Here is a 6,858-nt window from a genome sequence, read left to right as displayed (position 1 = left end):
AATTCCGCTTGGGCAGCTGTAGGGAGCGCACAGTCGCATCGTTGTTGCTGAGCGCTACTACTGCTGTGTGAAGGCTTGTAGGCGACTTCATGGGGTGCGCACAGCTGTCAAACTTGTCGCGTTTGCTGTTATAACAGCGAAAACAAATTGTCAGGTCAGTGTGCATACTCCATGAGTAGATGAAGAGGCGGAAAGCAGAAGAGGGCACGTACGACCAAAAGCGCATCGGTGGCGCGGACCAATGAATCGACCGAGATTAAAGTGTAAGAAGATGAACTGGGCGGCCTCAATAGCAACTGACTCATAATCGAAGTGTCAGCTCCAGAGAGGACGCACAGAAGACCGACGATCACACCATCATAAATTAGATCATCTGTGACCGATATATTCTTATACCACCTATCTTCATCTAATATCAGGGCGAAGATTGACTGGACTTTCTTGGCACACTCGAAGGCGCCGTGAAGGGAGAAATCAGCTTCAAATGACTTGACAGTGAAGCTCTATGAACTATCAATTAGGGCGGTTCACAAACAACAACTCAAGTACACATGTTATTTCAAAACGTTATCGTGGAAGTAGGGGCCAGGAGGTGCTGGTGAAATAACACACACTGCTAAAGATACCTTTTATTTTAAAGACTTTCTCAATAATACATTTTTAGGTCTGGCATTTTTTTAAAAAAACAATTTCCAATAGCTGACAAATTTTCTTTATGAAAAAGAGTTTGCAAGGTATGACGTTAACAACTTCCCAATAATAGGATTTCAACCTTATCATATACATATATATATATATATATATATATATATATATATATATATATATATATATATATATATATATAAGAGAACAATTCCTTAACCTTTAAGTAGCTAGTTTGTACTAAATTTAAAATAGTTGTCTCTTGCCAATTAAATAACTTATATTACACCTGTCAGTTGTTACAAGATAAAAGTGAATAAGCCAGCACACAAACCTTCATATTAATGGCAGTTCCGCAAAAAAGTTTCCTAAGCTTGGTGAGGGAGTGACACGTCTAAAGGAGCCCAGATCACAATAGTCGGAATAATTATTGGTGGTCTACAGGGCCACAGCAGATCAGCCCCAAAACTTACATTACAAGCCACCATCTCCCCGAGTTACCCAAAACCAGAAGATGTAGCAAGGTCGGTGCCTGTCCAGACTCTGAACCACAGATACACACGACACCGACCCTAAATTATCCAAACAAGGTGTGAATGAAACGACCCGACCAAGAAGCAATTACCACATTCCCGCGGACAGGCAAACGAAAACTGTGGTGGGAAGACCCCAACAAAACCACTGGTGAAGAAACTCATACACTTCACTAGAACTTGAAAAACCCCTTATATATAATTAACTCTGTTACATAAAAACAGTACGCAACTTCTCACACTCCACCACAGTGCCGGGAACACGTTGCACTTCCTTATGCTCGTCAGAGCCAACCGCTACCAGTGGTTTCAACGGCCGATAAGAAGACATACGGTCCCACGCGCTGATCTCCCGCACCACCGCTTCTAAGCTTCATAAGCCACGTACATGCGGGTAAGGTAGACTTAGCCCCTGACAGCCAAGAGGTCGACCAAAGCACGTGGCGAGCTGTTGACGACCCCCAGCAACAGGGCCCCGCTCGCGCCACCACCTCTCTCTGTCACAGCCCAGTACGTACTCCTCGATCGTCTCGAAAGGCTTGCACCCGGCGAACGGTCTACCCGACGGGAGGCCCTGGTCACACGATATTTTCTATTTACAACTGAATAAAGAACAAAAATACATATGAACTGTGAAAAACCCTCAATAAATGACATGCACCTTTTCATAGTTATACAGTGGTCAAATTAAATGTTGCATATTTCCTAAACTTTAATACTGAACGTTGTGATCCAGAAATACGTTGTGCTTTCAATAAACTGGTTTGTTTATGATGTAATTCTAGCCGAAACAATCCATGTCTCTACCGTGACGGGTTAGCATTTGAAATCTATGGCAACCGTATCACTTGAAAACATTGCAGTACTTGTGCTGTGTCATTGCGAGAGTTATGTTGCTTCAGGACGTTTCAGACGACAATAATCTACGATCAGAGGATATGGATAGTCACTCTAATGGAGTAGGGAATGAGACAGATGGACGTCGCAGCTAATGTCACTGTGAGTCGATGTGATGTATATGAATCTGGAACAAATTTCTAGCGACGGGATCGGTTAAGGCTCGTCACAGAAGTGGCAGCAGAAGAAAAACGGGTGTGCAGTACCGATATCTACGAATAACAGCAAGTAGAAACCCTCCACACTATGCTACACGTTTACGGCAGCAGCTCCAAACAGCTACAGGAGTACATGTGTCAGCACAAGCGATACTAAATACGCTCCGTGAGCAGGGATTTCGTACCGAAAACCTCTAAAGGCGTTTACTCTAACTTCGGTTCGGAGAGGGGCTCGTGTCGCATGGGCACGAAACCACTCTTTGTGGAATAAGCAGCAGCGGGACACAACACTCTTTTCTGACGAGACCCCTATCAGTCACCACCAGATACGGCTCTGAGAACTATGAGACTTAACTTCTGAGGTCATCAGTCCCCCAGAACTCAGAACTACTTAAACCTAACTAACCTAAGGACATCACACACATCCATGCCCGAGGCAGGATTCGAACCTGCGACCGTAGCGGTCGCGCGGTTCCAGACTGAAGCGCCTAGAACCACTCGGCCACAGCGGCCGGCATTATTTTCAATTGAATATGTGAACTTACAAGCTCAGTTTTCCTCAGTTGAGGGAGGGTTTAATTTTCTGCTGTAACATGAAGAAGTCTATGGCTGAGGCCAATAAAATGCTGTGTAAGAGCGATGGTGAGGCACCTATTAGTGAAAGAAATGGCTCTGAGCACTATGGGACTTAACATCTATGGTCATCAGTCCCCTAGAACTTAGAACTACTTAAACCTAACTAACCTAAGGACAGCACACAACACCCAGTCATCACGAGGCAGAGAAAATCCCTGACCCCGCCGGGAATCGAACCCGGGAACCCGGGCGCGGGAAGCGAGAACGCTACCGCACGACCACGAGCTGCGGACGTTAGTGAAAGAACGTGCAGAGAAAAGTTTCAGCGTTCAAAAACGGTGATTTTGGCGCCAAAGACCGACATGGCGGTGGAAGAGAGAAGATTTTCGAAGCTACTGAAACTGACGGCAACAGTCACAGGAGGTCGTTATCGAAATCGGTTGATGCGTTTGAGCTGAGCACTGAAAGACAAACGGCCACAATAAAGGTGACTTTGCAACATGAGATTGCTCCACCCTATGTCATAAAACCCGTCAAAACATCCTTGGAAACGTTGAAATGGGAAGTCTTACCTTGCCCGCCATATTCTCCAGACAATGCTTCCTCCGATTACCACTTTTTTTTAGTCAATAGCACACGGCCTGGCTGAACATAACCTCTCGTCATATGGAAAAACTGCTAAATTGCGTCGATTCATGGATCTTCCCAAACACACCCAGTTCATCTGCCGCGGGACTCGTATGCTGCCCGAAAGATGGGAGAAATCAGTGGCCGGCGGTGGCCGATTGTTTGAATCGTAAATTTTTTGTACATTTTTCATAATAAAGCCTCGAACTTAGAGAAAAAACGGCGGAAGCAAAGTTTTCGCCCTAATAACTTCGTAAGTAAAAAGAATTCTATGAAGAAAGAATCTATTGTCGTTATGCCAGATCAGAATTAAGAGACATTATTCCACTTGTCTTCTGAAATCCCGCTGGTTAATCTGCTGGTGATTCGACATGATACGGATGGAAGCTGTTTGCGCGCAAAATGAAAACAACGATTGGCTTACTTATTCCAGAGCCACTTGTTATTCTCTGGAGCTAAAGCCGGCTTTCCACAGGCATGCATTACTTACATGTGCATCACCTAGTCACTATCCTTGCAGAGAAGTTAGCATTGCCGCACGCCGAAGGGAGAAGCTGGTGACAGCCGAAACTTACCAGTAACCTGCGGATGAAACTCGCTTCTCCCTTGTTCGTAAGAGATCTAATATGGTTGGCGCAGCTTTTAGCCGAATCTGACATTGACGAAGAAGAAACGGACCCACAAATGTTGGGTATGGAAACGGCTATCTCGCAGGAATCATTTGGAGACATCCAATAAGGGAGCTATCTGCCGAGGACTAAAACCATTTCCGGATGATTAAAATCAGTTTTGAGTTCCTTTTGAGCCACATTTTTGACTCGGGACAAAAATCTAATACACGTATGCGAATGCTGTGCCAGCTCCCATTAAACTACAACTAACACTGCGATAAATGGAAACTGGACACGCTATCATCACTGCAAGACACCTATCACATTCCGAAGTGCACTATTTCTAAATTTTTATACGAGCGGCTGTTAACAAGTAATGCAACACTTTTTTCTCTAAGCCAGTTTCGGTAGAAAAAATGCGGAATATTCTCGCTTCTGCCCTATAGTTTCATGAAGTTTCTATAGGTGGCGACGCTGTATGTAGCCTTCAAAATGGCGTTTGTAACGGAGGTGTGTTCCAAGCAGAGAACTGTCATTGAGTTTCCTTTGGAAAACAACCACAGCATCGCACATATTCATAGGTGCTTGCAGAATCTTTACAGAGACCTAACAGTAAACAAAAGCACGGTGAGTCATTGGATGAGGCGTCTGTCAACATAGCAACAAAGTTCGGCAAATCTGTTCGGTCTCCCGCGTCCCGGCCGGACGCACACAGCTAACTCCTGCAGTGCTGGAATGTGCGGACACTCTAATTCGTGATGACCGACGAATCACGTTCGAACACTTCGCTGTTCAACTGAACGTCTCTGCTAGTAGTGCCGACACACTGGTCCATCACTTCGGACACTCAAAGGTGTGTGCCAAATGGGTTTCTCATGACCTAGCAGAAGACTTCCATCTCTTTGGCGTAATGAAGGACGCATTCCACGGCAAGCAGTACATGGATGATGCGGAGGTTATTGATGCAGCAACGCGTTGGCTCCGGAGTCGATCAGCAGAATGGTTCCACGCGGGTAAACACGCCCTCCCAGTAAGGTGGCGTAAGGCTGTCGCATTGAACGGACATTACGTTGAAAAATAGGGTTTAATGGCCAAAAGAATGGAGAATAATATGGTGTATTGGAATCCTGCTTTCAGAAGCAATGTTTTATCATACTTATTGAACGCCTCTTGTATTAAATAATTGGCTGATATTTAAAATCTACTGAAGGTATACCGGAAAGTCAGTTTTTTGTCTCAACAGTTATGCTTTGTTTTTATTCTTTAAGTTAGCGATAGTCAAGATACTGATAGACCACAAATACTGTAAATATGAAGTTCCCTTTACCGGAAAGGCACTTAATTTTATAACCAAACTTTGTACAGTCATTACTCAGTGATTGCGGAAAAAAACACTGTTGAATTACATAAGATTTTAATTACGGTCAGGAGTAACTTTTAAGTTTCTAAAAGCACAAATAACTATAATATTTCCACTTAACCGTAATATTACCCCCAATGACCAAAGCAATAAAGTGTAATAATTATACTGAAATAAAAAAAAAACCATTTACAATATTGACTGTTCTACTGTAGCAAACTCTCATTTACAATGTTTTTCGGTTCCATACGTTACTTCAAACGATGCTATGTTATTTTATTAAAATGAGCGATTATAAGGAATTGCTGAATGTTAGAATGAGATTCCTCTAACACGGTTTAAGAACATTTTGCCACTTTAGGAAGCGTTAGTAACTTAGTTGAAGACCACACCCATTATTTTGTGAAGACACTAACTGTTGACGTACATAAATAAATGATTCAAGACGTGTACTGCCCAACCAACGAGAGCAGAATGAGAGCAGATCAGGAGCAACATCGTACAAGAAAGTTAACGCCTTTCAACTTTCGTTACTTACACGTAAGTTGGCATAACTGTATGCAAGTAGGTTGTTTAGACATTTAACTAGACTTACCCCATGAATATGGACTTTGCCACTGGTGGGGCAGCTTGCGTGTCTCAGCGATACAAATAGCCGTACAACCACAACTGAAGGTTACCTATTGAGAGGCCAGACAAACGTGCGGTTCCTGAACAGGGCAGCAGCCTATAAATTATGTGAAGATGGTATCTGTTCTTTCGGGCATGTCGCATGCCCGAAAGAACATATACCATTGGTGACCATGCAGCGCTCTAGAATGAAATGATAATTAAATCAAGACCCTACGCTGTCGACAGGCATTGATTTACATCAACGGAGACAGTTGAAAATGTGTGCCCCGACCGGGACTCGAACCCGGGATCGCCTGCTTACATGGCAGACACTCTATCCATCTGAGCCACCGACGGCACAGAGGATAGTGCGACTACAGGGACTTATCCCTTGCACCCTCCCCGTGAGACTCACATTCCCACCTTAATGTCCACACACTACATTCGTAGTGCCCCTGCCCATTACACTCATTACTCGTGGCAGACAATCTTGGTTCAAATGGCTCTGAGCACTATGGGACTTAACTTCTGAGGTCATCGGTCCCCTAGAACTTAGAACTACTTAAACCTAACTAACCTAAGGGCATCACACACATCCATGCCCGAGGTAGGATTCGAACCTGCGACCGTAGCGGTCGCGCAGTTCCTGACTGTAGCAGACAATCTTACCGAGTCCCGTAAGAGTTCGGGCAATACGTGTGCATCGGCACAGAAGAAGAAGGTCAATGGCTGGTTAGCCTTAACTATATGAAGATGGTATCTGTTCTTACGGGACTCGGTAAGATTGTCTGCCGCTAGTAATGAGTGTAATGGGCAGGAGCACTACGAATGTAGTGTGT

At 44.2% G+C, this 6,858-nt stretch overlaps 1 non-coding gene across 1 annotated transcript; it reads right to left on the bottom strand.

Annotated features, from left to right (window-relative positions):
* Positions 1-6,302: 6,302 nt before the first annotated feature.
* Trnat-ugu (transfer RNA threonine (anticodon UGU)) lies at positions 6,303-6,377 on the bottom strand. The gene has a single exon. It is a non-coding gene; the product is annotated as a tRNA-Thr (tRNA).
* Between the last annotated feature and the right edge of the window lie 481 nt (positions 6,378-6,858).

This window comes from Schistocerca serialis, chromosome 3 (assembly GCF_023864345.2).
Source record: "Schistocerca serialis cubense isolate TAMUIC-IGC-003099 chromosome 3, iqSchSeri2.2, whole genome shotgun sequence".
NCBI lineage: Eukaryota > Metazoa > Arthropoda > Insecta > Orthoptera > Acrididae > Schistocerca > Schistocerca serialis.
Note: the sequence above shows the minus strand (reverse complement) of the source record. Positions and strands in the feature narration are given on the sequence as shown.